The following is a 13,366-nucleotide window of genomic DNA, read 5'->3' on the forward strand; positions in this document are numbered from 1 at the left end:
AATTTTTCCCTGAAAAAAATCAGCTAAACACAAAACAGGCAATGATGGAGGAAAAAGGGGGCAATAAAGAAATGACACATAGAAAAAAAGTAACAAAATGGCAATAATATTTACTCCTTATCAGTAAATACTTCAAGTATAAATGGATTAAGTTCTCTATTTGAAAGACAGAGATGGGGAAAATGGATACAGAAAAACAGGATCCAATTATTATCTACAGGAGACTCACTTTAGATTAAAAGACACTAATAGGTTGAAAGTGAAAGGATGGTAAAAAATATTTCATGCAAATAGTAACTAAAAGAGAGCTGAGTTGGCTATAGTAATATCAGATAAAATAGATTTTAAATCCAAAAAGGTTACAAGAGACAGAGAAGGACATTAATAAAAGGTTTAAAACAAAAAAAAATAGCAAGTATAAATATTTACACACCTAATAATAAAAATACATGAAGCAAAAACATGACAGAATTGCAATAGGCAATCGTAGAGTAATAGTTTGAGAATTCAATACTCCACTTTCAATGATGGATAAAACAACCAGAGAAAAGATAAGAAATTAGAAGACTTGAACAGCAAAATAAACCAACTAGCCCTAACAGACATATACAGAACCCTCTGCCCGATAACAACAGAATGCACATTGTTCTGAAGCGCACATGGGAGGTTCTCTAGGATGGATCATCTGTTAGGCCATACACAAGTTTTAATAGATTAAAAAGTACAGGTATCACACAAAGTATCTTCTCTAAACACAATGGTATGAAGTCAGAAATCAACAACTGAGGAAACACCAGAAAATTCACAAACACATGGAAATTAAACAATGCACTCTCACAAAACTAATGGATCAAAGAAGAAACCACAAAGAATATTTGTATCTTGAGATAAATGAAAATAAAAACACAACCTATCAAAACTTACGAGATGCGACAAAAAAGCAGGGCTAAGAGGGAAGCCGACAGCTGTAAATGTCTATATTACAAAAGATCTCAAATCAATAACTCAACTTTACCTCTTAAGGAACTAGAAAATGAAGAGCAAACGAAACCCAAAGATAGCAGAAATAAGACAGTAATAAGATTAGAGCAGAGATTTTTAAAAAGTAGAGACAATAAGCAATAGAAAAAAATCAATAAAGCAAATAATTTATTGGGAAAGAGAAACAAAATTGACAAGCTTCCATCTAGACTGACAAAAAACAAAAGAGAAAAGATGCAAATGACTTAAATAAAAATAAGAATAAAAATGGACAGCCATTTCGTGGACGCCGGGTGAGCCAGAGCATTCGTTGCTGGGGGTTGGGAGGGAGGAAAGCGGGAAGACACAACGGAGTGTATGGGTTTGAGCCTCCGCATTTTTTACCCTAGATCTCGAAATGCATTGTGATTCCTGTCCATTGGACTGTAAGGTTTGTGTAGGCAATCTTGGAAACAATGGCAACAAGACTGAATTGGAACAGGCTTTTGGCTACTATGGACCATTCTGAAGTGTGTGGGTTGCTAGAAACCCTCCCGGCTTTGCTTTTGTTGAATTTGAAGATCCCCGAGATGCAGCTGATGCGATCCGAGAGCTAGATGGAAGAACACTATGTGGCCGCTGTGTAACAGTGGAACTGTCGAATGGTGAAAGAAGAAGTAGAAATCGTGGCCCACCTCCCTCTCGGGGTCGTCGCCCTCGAGATGATTATTGCAGGAGGCGTCCTCCACCTCGTCGCAGATCTCCAAGGAGAAGCCTCTCTCGCTGCGGGAGCAGGTCCCTTTCTAGAGTTAGGAGAAGAGAGAGATCGCTGTCTCCGGAGAGAAATCACAAGCCACAAGCCGTTGGGATCCTTCTCTAGGTCTCGGAGCCGATGTAGGTCAAATAAAAAATAAAAAGAAAAATTAAAAAAAAAACAAAGAACAGTTTGCAAGATAAGTGGTGTACAGGAAATTACTTCATTTGACAGGAATATGTACAGAAAATTCAAGTTTTGTTTGAGACTTCATAAGCTTGGTGCCTTTTTAAGATGTTTTAGCTGTTCAAATTTGTCTCTTGAAACAGTGACACAAAGGTATAATTCTCTGTGGTTTGAAATGGGTCATATGAGGCATGTAATACCAAGTACAGTTACTTTACAATGTCCCCTTAAGCAGAATTAAATTTGTTTTGAACTTTAGTTATGCATAGACTGATAATAAAGCTCTAAACCTGCAAAATAATAATAATAATAATGAAAATGGAGACATTACCACTGATTTTTCAGAAATAACATGGATTATAAGAGAATAGAAAAATAGATGAAAAAATGGACAACCTAGAGGAAATGAAGACATTTCTTGAAACATAGAAATTCTGTAGGTTGATACAAGAAATAGAAAATCTCAACAGTTCTATAACAAAGTAATTGTAAACATAATTAAGAAAAAACTTCCCCAAAAGAAAAGTCCTGAATCAGATGGCTTCACAGGTGAATTCTACTAAACAAAGAAAATTAACACAAATTATTTCTCAAATAATTCAAAAAATTTAAGTTTTGGGGATAGCAAGGAAAACTTGCTATGCATTCTGTGAAACCAGCATCACCTTGCTGTTAAAGCCAGATGACATCACAAGGAAAGAAAATTGCAGACTAACATTGCTTATAAATATAGATGGAATATCCTTAACAAATATTAGCAAGGCCAGGCGCGGTGGCTCATGCCTGTAATCCCAGCACTTTGGGAGGCCAAGGCAGGCAGATCACCTGAGGTCAGGGGTTCGCGACCAGCCTGGCCAACATGGTGAAATTCTGTCTCTACTAAAAATACAAAAATTAGCCTGGCGTGGTGGCATGAGCCTGTAATCCCAGCTACTCGGGAGGCTGAGGTAGGAGAATTGCTTGAACCCAGAAGGCGGAGGTTGTAGTGAGCTGAGATCACAGCACTACACTCCAGCCTGGGTGACAGAGTGAGACTGGCTCAAAAAAAAAAAAAAAAAATTAGCAAATTGACTCCATCAGTATACCATAAGGATTATTCACAATCGAATGGGATTTTACCATGGAATGCAGGACGTTTCAATTTGAACAAAAGAAAAAGAATCACATTATCATCTCAATTGACATGGAAAAAGCATTTGAGGAAATTTAACACCCTTTCATAATAAAACCTCTCGGCTCTTTCATAATAAAAACTCTCGGCTTGGTGCAGTGGCTCACGCCAGTAATCCCAGCACTTTGGGAGGCCTAGATGGGTGGATCAACTGAGGTCAGGAATTCAAGACCAGCCTGGCCAACATGGTGAAGCCCCGTTTCTACTAAATAATACAAAAATTAGCCGAGCGTGGTGGTGGGCACCTGCAGTCCCAGCTACTTGGAAGGCTGAGGCGGGGAGATGGTGTCACTGCACTCCAACCTTGGTGACAGAGTGAGACTCCATCTTAAAAAAAAAAAACAAAAAACTCTCAGCAAATTAGTAACATAGGGACAATTTCTCAACATGATAGAGTGTGTTTCTGGAAAAATTACAGCTAACAGTATATTCAATGGTAAAAAAAAAACTGAATGAGTTCCCCTTAAGACAAGCGACAAGAAAAAGATCCCACTGCTATTTGACACTGAATTGAAAGTTCTAGCAAGACAAGAAAAGCAAATAGACTGGGTGTGGTGCTCACACCTGTAATCCCAGCACTTTGGGAGGCCAAAGTGGGCAGATTCTTTGAGCCTGGGAGTTTGAGCCCAGTCTGAGCAACATAGTGGCACCCTGTCTCTACAAATAATACAAAAAACAAACGGTCTGGGAGCGATGATCATGCCTGTAATCCCAGCACTTTGAGAGGCCGAGGCAGGCAGATCACCTGAGATCAGGAGTTCAAGACCAGCCTGGCCAATAAGACAAAATCCTGTCTCTACAAAAAATGCAAAAATTAGCCCGCCACGATGTTAGGTGCCCGTAATCCCAGCTACTCTGGAGGCTGAGGTGGGAGAATGGATTGATCCTGGGAGGTGGAGGTTGCAGCAAGCTGAGATCGTGCCATTACATGCCAGCCAAGGCAACAGAGTGAGACTCCATCTAAAAAAATAAAATAAAATAAAAAAGTCATCCAAATCTAAAGGAATAGGTGAAACTATTTCTATGTATAGATGACAGAATCCTTTGTATACAAAACCCCAAAGAATCCACAAGAAAACTCAGAGCTAATGAATGAATTCAGCAAAGTTGCAGTATACAAAATCAACACACAAAAACAAATTGTTTTCTATACACTAGAAGGAAATTAAGAGAGAAATTCCATTTACAATAGCATCTAAAATAATTAAATACTTAGAAATAAATTTAACTGAAGAAGTGAAAGATTAATACACTGAAAACTATAAAAGATAAAAAATACAAAAAAATTAAAAAGATCAAAGTAACTGAAAATACATTCTGTGCTTGTGGATAGGAAGATGTACCACTGTTAAGATGTCAATACTGCTGAAAATAATCAGCAAATTCAATACAATCTCTTCTAAAATTCCAACAGCCTTTTTTTTCCACAAATGGGGAAGCTGATCCTCAAATTTACATAGAATTGAAAGTGACCCTGAATAACCAAAACGATCTTGATAAGGAAGAATAGAGTTGGAAGACCCACACTTTCTGATTTCAAAACTTACTACAAAGCTACAGTAATTAAAACAGAATGGCACTGGCATAAGGACAGACATATCCAATGAAATAGAATCGAGAGTCAGAAAAAGCTCTCATATATATGGTGAATAGATTCTTTCTTTTTTATTTTAAATTGACACATAATTGCATATATTTATGAGGCACAGTGTGATATTTTGATACATGTATACAAAGTGTGATGCTCAAATCAGGGTAATTATCATATCCATCACCTCAAACATTTATAATTTCTTTGTGGTAGGAACATTCAAAATCCTCTGTTCCAGCTATTAAAAATATATAATAAATTATTGTTAACTATAGTCACCCTACAATGCTATAGAGCATTAGAACTTTTTCCTCCTATCCAGCTGTAATTTTTTGTCCATTAGCTAACCTCTCCCAATTCTCCCCACCTCCCTGCCTTTCCCAGCCTTTAATAACCACTACTCTACTCTTTGCTTCTATGAGCTCAACTTTTTATTCTTCCACATATAAGTGAGAACATGTGGTATTTATTTTTCTGTGCCTGGCTTATTTCAGTTAACATAAAATCCTCTAAAATTCATTCATGTTGCTGTAAACGACAGAATTTTATTTTTTGAGGCTGAATAGTATTTCATTGTGGTTATAGACCACATTTTATTTATCCATTAATTTGTTGGTGAGCACTTAGGTTGATATCATATCTTGGCCATCATGAATAGTGCTGCAATAAACACAGGAATGCAGATCTCTCTCTCTCTCTCTTTTTTTTTTTTTGTAGCCATGTGTTAGCCACTTTAATAGAAAATGTGATCAAAACTTGATTACAAGAGGTCGGAGAAAAACCAGTGAGTTTCAATTTTACTACAATTTTTTAAATCTGGGACTAGTTTTTTTGTTTTTGTTTTGTTTTGTAACTTAAATGCTAACTTCAGCCCAGGGTTTTTTTCACAACCAAACTAAAAATTACTTACTACATGGGAACATCAATGCAACAAACAAGTAAAACTTGTAAACTCAAGCCACAAACTTATAGTTAATAATCATGGTAAGGGACATTGCCTTCTGTGAAGGCAGAGAAGAAATATGCAGGCAATTCTACTTCAAAGAAATCTGCATAGGAATGGAAAATACTAGAGCCTTTAACACAAGTGAAATTGCAAAGCCTCAACATGTTCAACTCAGTCCACAGAGCACCAAATGTTAAATTGGAGCCAAAGTAGGATTGAACATTGAATTTCCAGCTATGCAACTCGCAGAGCACAATTTCAGGTGTGGAAACCATCTGTAGGCAAGTTCTTTTAAAAACATGAATTTCATACACCGTAAATTCTAAAACACACACTTCTGCATTACTGTTTGAATTTCAGAAGGGCACTACAAGGCACCAGCGTCTTTCAAAGTCACTCACGGCAATAATTGTGTATTTTTTCACAGCCTTGGTAGCCCCTTTCGGCAGTTCTCTAGCCTCTGCACACACGGCGCCACACCACTGTTTGTAGAATGACTTCTGACATTAAATCCAGTCATGACCTAAGCCGCATGAGGCAGCTATTTCCCGGGCACCTTCCATCTCTTTGACATGGGGGGCCTCCCAGTGCCTTCTTCAGGCCCCACACAGGAGGCCACATCTGGAAGCACTATTCCTCTAGCGCCCTCTGCTGGAGACCAAAGTGACAGATTGTTGCAAAGACTTGTGGAAACAAATCACTTACACATTCATTTTTGTACACATTTAGTTAATTTAGAACCTAGGACTTCTACAATCAATTCCCCAAACCCCTTTATGGAGAGTGATGGACTTTGCAGCAACGCTGAAGGAGCACAGTTTCTCTCTCTAGGAAGAAGGGGATTAGTAGACGTAATTGTGTGCATCAAGAGAAATTTGTAATAAAAAAATCAAAGTAAGATGAATGGCCCAGAAACCCACATTTTATTGACACTGTCATTTTCCCAGAGAATCTTAGAAAGAGGTCACGTTTTCTTTTCTTTCTTTCTTTTTTTTTTTTTTTTTTTTTTGAGACGGAGTCTTCAGTGGTGCAATCTCGACTCACTGCAACCTCCGCCTCCCAGGTTCAAGCAATTCTCCTGCCTCAGCCTCCCGAGTAGCTGAGATTACAGGTGCCTGACACCCTGCCTGGCTAATTTTTGTATTTTTAGTAAAGACAGGGTTTTACCCTGTTGGCCAGGCTGGTCTCGAACTCCTGACCTCATGATCCGCGCACCTCAGCCTCCCAGATGTATGGGGATCTTTCCCCTCAACCAAAGAGCAGACACCAGCTGAATGTCCTCCAATTCCATTCTAACACTATTTACGTGGAGATAGTGCCAGATCCCACAGGTTAAGGACTCAGTGCTGGGATTACAGTTATGAGCCACCGCACCTGGCTACGATTTCTTTTAATGAATGAGAGGAGCCCACTTGTATCCCTGAATCATTCTTTGGGAGAAGCAACAGAAACAATTGACAGTCACACTTTTTAAAATAAAAGAGTCCCTTCAGCCCATACCTCCACGCCCTCATCTGCCTGCCCGATGTCCGTCAGTTCCGTAAAGTCACCCTCTCCTTTTACTCTAGTATCACCACAAGAATTGAAATTTTCGAGCAGAAAAAAATAAAAAATAAAAAAAGTCATGTTACAATTAAGTGAGTGGCGGCCCAAGGGAAGCCCTTTGACTATGATTTCCAATTCTCTGTTCAGTCCACACTGCAGAGATACAACGGTAAACCACCAATTGGGTTCCCAAGTTTTTTTCAAGAGCTCATACAAAATATTCCAGATAAATGAAATTTAATCCTTGTCTTCCTCCTCTTCTTCATCCTGGTTAATTTGGAAGTAACGTAATTTGTAACTCTCTTTACTGTTAGCAGCTATGCACAACCAATCATGAAGATTATTCTTCTTCAAATATTTTTTGGTGAGGTATTTCAAATATCTTTTGGAAAAAGGCACCTCAGATGTCACGGTGATCTTGCTCTTGCTCGTTTCGACGGTCACCACCCCTCCACCAAAGTTCCCAGCTTTTCAGTTCACTTTGATCCTTTCTTGCAAAAACTGCTCAAAATTGGCAGCATCCATGATTCCATCTTCTATGGGGTGGGTGCAATCAAGAGTGAACTTCAGAACCTGCTTTTTTTTTTTGCCTCCCTTCACCACAGCTTTCTCACGGGCACCATGGGAGTAGTGGAGGCAGAAAGCCAGATATCTCTTTAACATATTGATTTTCTTCCCTTTGGATGTATATCCAGTAGTGGGATTGCTGGATCATATGGTAGCTTAATTTTTAGTTTTTTGAGGAACCTCCATATTGTTTTCCATAGTGGCTGTACTAATTTACATATCCACCAACAGTGTGTAAGAATTCCCTTTAATCTGCATCCTCTCCAGTATTTGTGATTTTTTGTCTTTTTGATAATAGCTGTTCTAATTGGGATGAAATGAAATCTCGTTGCAGTTTAGATTTGCAGTTCCCTGATGGTTAATGATATTAAGCATTTTTTCTTATACTTGTTGGCCATTTGTAGATCTTTTGAAAAACGCCTACTTAGATCATTTGCCCATTAAAAAAAAATAGGGTTATTTGTTGTGGTGTTTTATTTGCGATTGAGTTATTTGAGTTCTTTATTTATTCTGGATATTAATCCCTTGTCAAATAAGTAGTTTGTAAATAGTCCCTCCCATTGTGCAAGTTCACTGTTTACTCTGTTGATTGTTTCCTTTGCTGTGCAGAGGCTTTTTAGTTTTGTTGCCTGTGCTTTTGTGGTCTCATCCATAAAATCTTTGCCTAGATCAATGACCTAAGCATTTTCCTTAGGTTTTCTTCTGGTAGTTTTACAGTTTTGGGTCTTGCATTTAAGTCTGTAATCCATTTTGAGTTTGTTTTTGTATATGGTGAGATATAGGGGTCTAGTTTTATTCTTCTGCATATGGATAACCAGTTTTGTCAGTACCACTTATTGAAGAGGCTGTCCTCTCGCCAGTGTATATTCTTGATGTCTTTGTTGAAAGTCAGTTGGCTGTAGATACATGTATTTATTTCTGGGTTCTCTATTCTGTTTCAGTAGTCTATGTATCTGTTTTTATGCCAAGACTGTGCTTTTCGGGTTATTATTTTGTACTATATTTTGAGGTCAGGCAGTGTGATGCCTCCAGCTTTGTTCTTTTTATCAGATTTGCTTTGGCTAGTCCGAGTCTTTTGTGGTTCCATATGAAGTTTAGGATTGTTTTTATTTCTGCAAAGAATATCATTGATATTTTGATAGAGATTGCACTTAATCTGTAGATCATTTGGAATAGTGTGGTCATTTTAAAAATATTAATTCTTCCAACCCATGAACATGGAATATCTTTCCATTTCTAGGTCCTCTTCAATGTTTTTCATCAATCTTTTATTGTTTTCATGGTAAAGGTCTTTCACCTCCTTGGTTAAATTTATTCCTAGGCTTTTTTAAATTTAATTTTATTTTTTTGGTAGCCTTTTAAAATAAGATTGCTTTCTTGTTGCCATCTATATGTCCATGAGTACCCAAAGTTTAGCTCCCACTTTATAAGTGACAACATGTGGCATCTGATTTTCTGTTCCTGGGTTTATTCACTTAGGATGATGGCCTCCAGCTGCATCCATGCTGTTGCAGAGCATAGGATTTTGTTCCTTTTTATGGCTGCATAGTATTCCATGGTATATGTGTACCATGTATTCTTTATCAAATCCACCACTGATGGGCACCTAAGTTGATTCTATATCTTTGCTCTTGTGAATAGTGCTGTGATGAACACATAAGTGCAAGTGTCTTTTTGGTAGAACAATTTTTCTTTTGGATATATACCTAATAATGGGATTTCTGGGTTGAATGGTAGTTCTGTTTTTAGTTCTTTGAGGAATCTCCAAACTGCTTTCCACAGTGGCTGAGCTAGTTTACATTCCTACCAACAGTGTATAAGCATTCTCTTTTCTCCACAGTCTTGCCAGCATCTGTTGTTTTTTGACTTTGTAATAGTAGCCATTCTTACTGGTGTGAGATGTTTTTTAGTTGTGGTTTTGATTTGCATTTATCTGATGAATTAGTGATGTTGAGCATCTTTTCACGTTTCTTGGGCACTTACATGTCTTCTTTTGAGAAATGTCTTTTTTGCTTGTCGATTTGTTTCCATTCCTTATAGATTCTAGATGGTAGACCTTTGTCAGACATGTAGTTGTGAATAGTTTCTCCCATTCTGTAGGCTATCTGTTTACTCCAAATTATACAAAGAATTCTTAACAGTCAATAATAATAAAATTAATGATCTAATTAACAAGTAAGACGTCTGAATATATATCTCACCAAAGAAGATATACAAATGGCAAATAACTGTATGAAAAGATGCTCAACATCATATGTCACCAGGGAACTGGAAATTAAAACAACAATTACATATCACTAAACACCAATCAGAATGGCTAAAATCCAGAACACCGACGACATCGAATGCTGGTGAGAATGTGGAGCAACAGGAATTCTCCCTCAATGCTGGTGGGAAAGCAAAACGGCACCACTGCTTTGGAAGAGTTGGGCAGTTTCTTACAAAACTAAACATACTCTTACTACACAATCCAGTAATCAAGCTCCTTGATATTTATCCAAAGAAGTTGTAAATGTACGTCCCCACCGAAAATGCACAGGAGTGCTTATAGCAGCTTTATTCACAATTGTCCCAAACTGGAAGCCATAGGTGAATGGATAAACAAACTGTGATATATCTATACCATGGAATATTATTCAGCAGCAAAAGAACATGAACTACATATATTTTTTTCTGTTTTGTTTTGTTTTGTTTTGAGACAAGGTCTGGTTCTATTGCCCAGGCTGGAGTGCAGTGGTGCGATCTTGGCTCACTGCAATCTCTGTCTCCCAGGCTGAAGCCCTCCTCCCACCTCAGCCTCCTGAGTAGCTGGGACTATAGGCAGGCACTATTATGCCCAGCTAATTTTTTTATTTTTTGTAGAGATAGGATTTTGCCATGTTGCCAGGTTAGTCTTGAACTTGTGAGCTCAAGAGGCCTGCTCACCTCAGCCTCCCAAAGTGCTGAGATTACAGTCATGAGTCACCATGCTGTCCAGGACATGAACTAATAAGCCATGCAAAATCATGGAGAAACTTTAAACGTATGTTGCAAGGTGAAAGAAGCCTGTTGGAAAAGGCTACACACTGTAAGGTTCCAACCATCTGACATTCTGCAAAAGGCAAAACTATAAAGGCAGTAAAATGATCAGTAGTTGGTGGGAATGGGAGGGAGGAATAAATAGGTGGAGCACAGAGGATTTTTTGTTTATATACATTAAGTTCTAGGGTACATGTGTACAACCTGCAGGTTTATTACATATGTACGCATGTGCCATGTTGGTGTGCTGTACCCGTTAACTCGCCATTTACATTAGGTGTATCTCCTAATGCTATCCCTCCCCCGACCCCACGACAGGCTCCCGGTGTGTGATGTTCCCCTTCCTGTGTCCAAGTGATCTCATTGTTCAATTCCCACCTATGAGTGAGAACATGCGGTGTTTGGTTTTCAAACTATTTTGTGTGATTCTGTGATGATGGACATATGCCATTGTGCATTTGTCAAAAGCCCTAGAAGTACAAAACATAAAGACATAGCCCGGCCAGGCATGGTGGCTCACGCCTATAATCTCAGCACTTTGGGAGGCCGAGGCGGGCACATCACCTGAGGTCAGGAGTTCAAGACCAGCCTGGCCAACATGGCAAAACAACATCTCTGTAAAAATACAAAAAATAGCTGGGCATGGCGGTGTGTGCCTGTAATCCCAGCTACTCGGGAGGCTGAGGTGGGAGAATCACTTGGACCCAGGAGGCAGAAATTGCAGTCAGCTGAGATGGTGCCATTGCACTCCAGCCTGTGTGACAGAGCTCGATTCTGTCTCAAAAAAAAAAAAAAACAAACAAAAACAAAACAAAACAAAAAGGTATAGCCCTAATTTAAATTATGGATTCAGTGAATAATAATGCATCATTATTTGTTAATCAGCTGTAACAAATGTACCACAGTAAAGAAAGCTAATGATAGAGGAAACTGGAAGAGGGGAGATAAGGAGAAAGTGGGGGAGGAAATATAGGAAACGTTGTATTTTCTGCTTGGTTTTTCTGTAAAATCAAGCTCTAAACATAGTCTATTCGTTTTTAAAAAGCTAATGACATGTTTGAAAAAAAGGTAAAGATATTGAGAAAAAGTCATGGCTTCAGTAGTTGAGTAATGAGCACAGCACATTTGATCGACAATTCTGAAATCTACATTAAACATACCTTAGTTTCTATTAAATTCCAATAATTGTATAAAGAATTAGAACATATGAACTAATTTTCCAAAACCCTCCTGTAAACATGTAGAAAGAGCTAAAGAGATACTACATCAAGCCACTGTTCTAGGTGGTGACACTGATTTGGAAAATGTTTATAAATGTGCCAATCCAAAATTATAAAAAAGTCATTTTGATCTCTAAGCATGACAAGGTATTTGTGAAATCTTGCATAGACTCAAGTGCTGTTTCCATAAATATTCTTCAGCATTTTTTAAAATCATACACAACAGATGATGCTATGGTTTGGATGTTGGCCCTCAAACCTCATGTTAAAATTTAATACCCAGTGTTGGAGGTGGAGCCTAATGGGAGGTTTGGATCATGGGGGTGGCTCCCTCATGAGTAGATTAATGCCCTCCCTGGGGGGTGGGGGGTGAGTGAGTTCTTGCTCTGTTAGTTCCCATGAGAACTGGTTGTTAAAGGAGCGAGCCTGGTACCACCTCCTCTTTCTCTTGCTGCCTCTCTCGCCATGCAGTCTCTGCAAACCAACTCCCCTTTGTCTTTCTTCATGAGTGGAGGCAGCCGGAGGCCCTTGCCACATGCCCAATCTTTCAGCCAACAGAATTGTGAGTCAAATAAATCATTTTTCTTTATAAACTATCCAGTCTCAGGTATTCCTTTATAGCAACACAGATGGGCTAAGACAGATGATATCCATTCTTAGTAACATAGCACAAATAATATAGTTACATGCCTTTCTAATCCTTGATTTCTTTATATATGAAACATGATTCATATAGCACCATGATCTTCCCAATATTACTGAAAATTTATTAATAAAATACTAATTATCTTATCAGCATATGAGGTAATGAAAAATATCAGCTTTAGCGGTTAAGTGAATCTAATAGGTACAAAAATGAATATTTTATTACACTGAGCGAGACCCCCAAATTTAGAAAATAGACATTTATGACGACAACATAATTATGACTAGACATAATCTAAATTCATTTTGAGGTATAAAATTAGTTTTCCTTTCAAAACGTTTCAAATCAATGACACTAAAAGAAATTTTTAAAAAAATATGCTTGGTGTTCAAGGACTACTCTGCCCTATAAGATCATTAATAGGCTGGGCACTATGGCTCACACCTGTAATCCCAGCACTTTGGGAACCTGAGGTCAGGAGTTTGAGACCAGCCTGGCCAACATGGTAAAATCCTGTCTTTACTAAAAATACAAAATTAGCCTCTACTAAAAATACAAAATTAGCCAGGCCTGATGGTGGGTGCCTATAATTCCAGCTACTTGGGAGGCTGAGGCAGGAGAATCAATTGAAACCAGGAGACGGAGATTGCAGTGAGCTGAGATCGTGCCATTGCACTCCAGCCTTGGCAAAAAGACTAAAACTCCATCTTAAAAAAAAAAAAAAAAAAAAAGATTATTAACAACACCTACATGCTAAACTTT

The 13,366-nt window shown here is 38.2% G+C and overlaps 2 pseudogenes; one reads left to right on the forward strand and one right to left on the reverse strand.

Annotated features, from left to right (window-relative positions):
• Positions 1-1,377: 1,377 nt before the first annotated feature.
• LOC116270324 lies at positions 1,378-1,874 on the forward strand (annotated as a pseudogene).
• A 5,421-nt stretch (positions 1,875-7,295) lies between these two features.
• LOC101020751 lies at positions 7,296-7,896 on the reverse strand (annotated as a pseudogene).
• Between the last annotated feature and the right edge of the window lie 5,470 nt (positions 7,897-13,366).

Source organism: Papio anubis, chromosome 14 (assembly GCF_008728515.1).
Source record: "Papio anubis isolate 15944 chromosome 14, Panubis1.0, whole genome shotgun sequence".
Classification (NCBI taxonomy): Eukaryota; Metazoa; Chordata; class Mammalia; order Primates; family Cercopithecidae; genus Papio; species Papio anubis.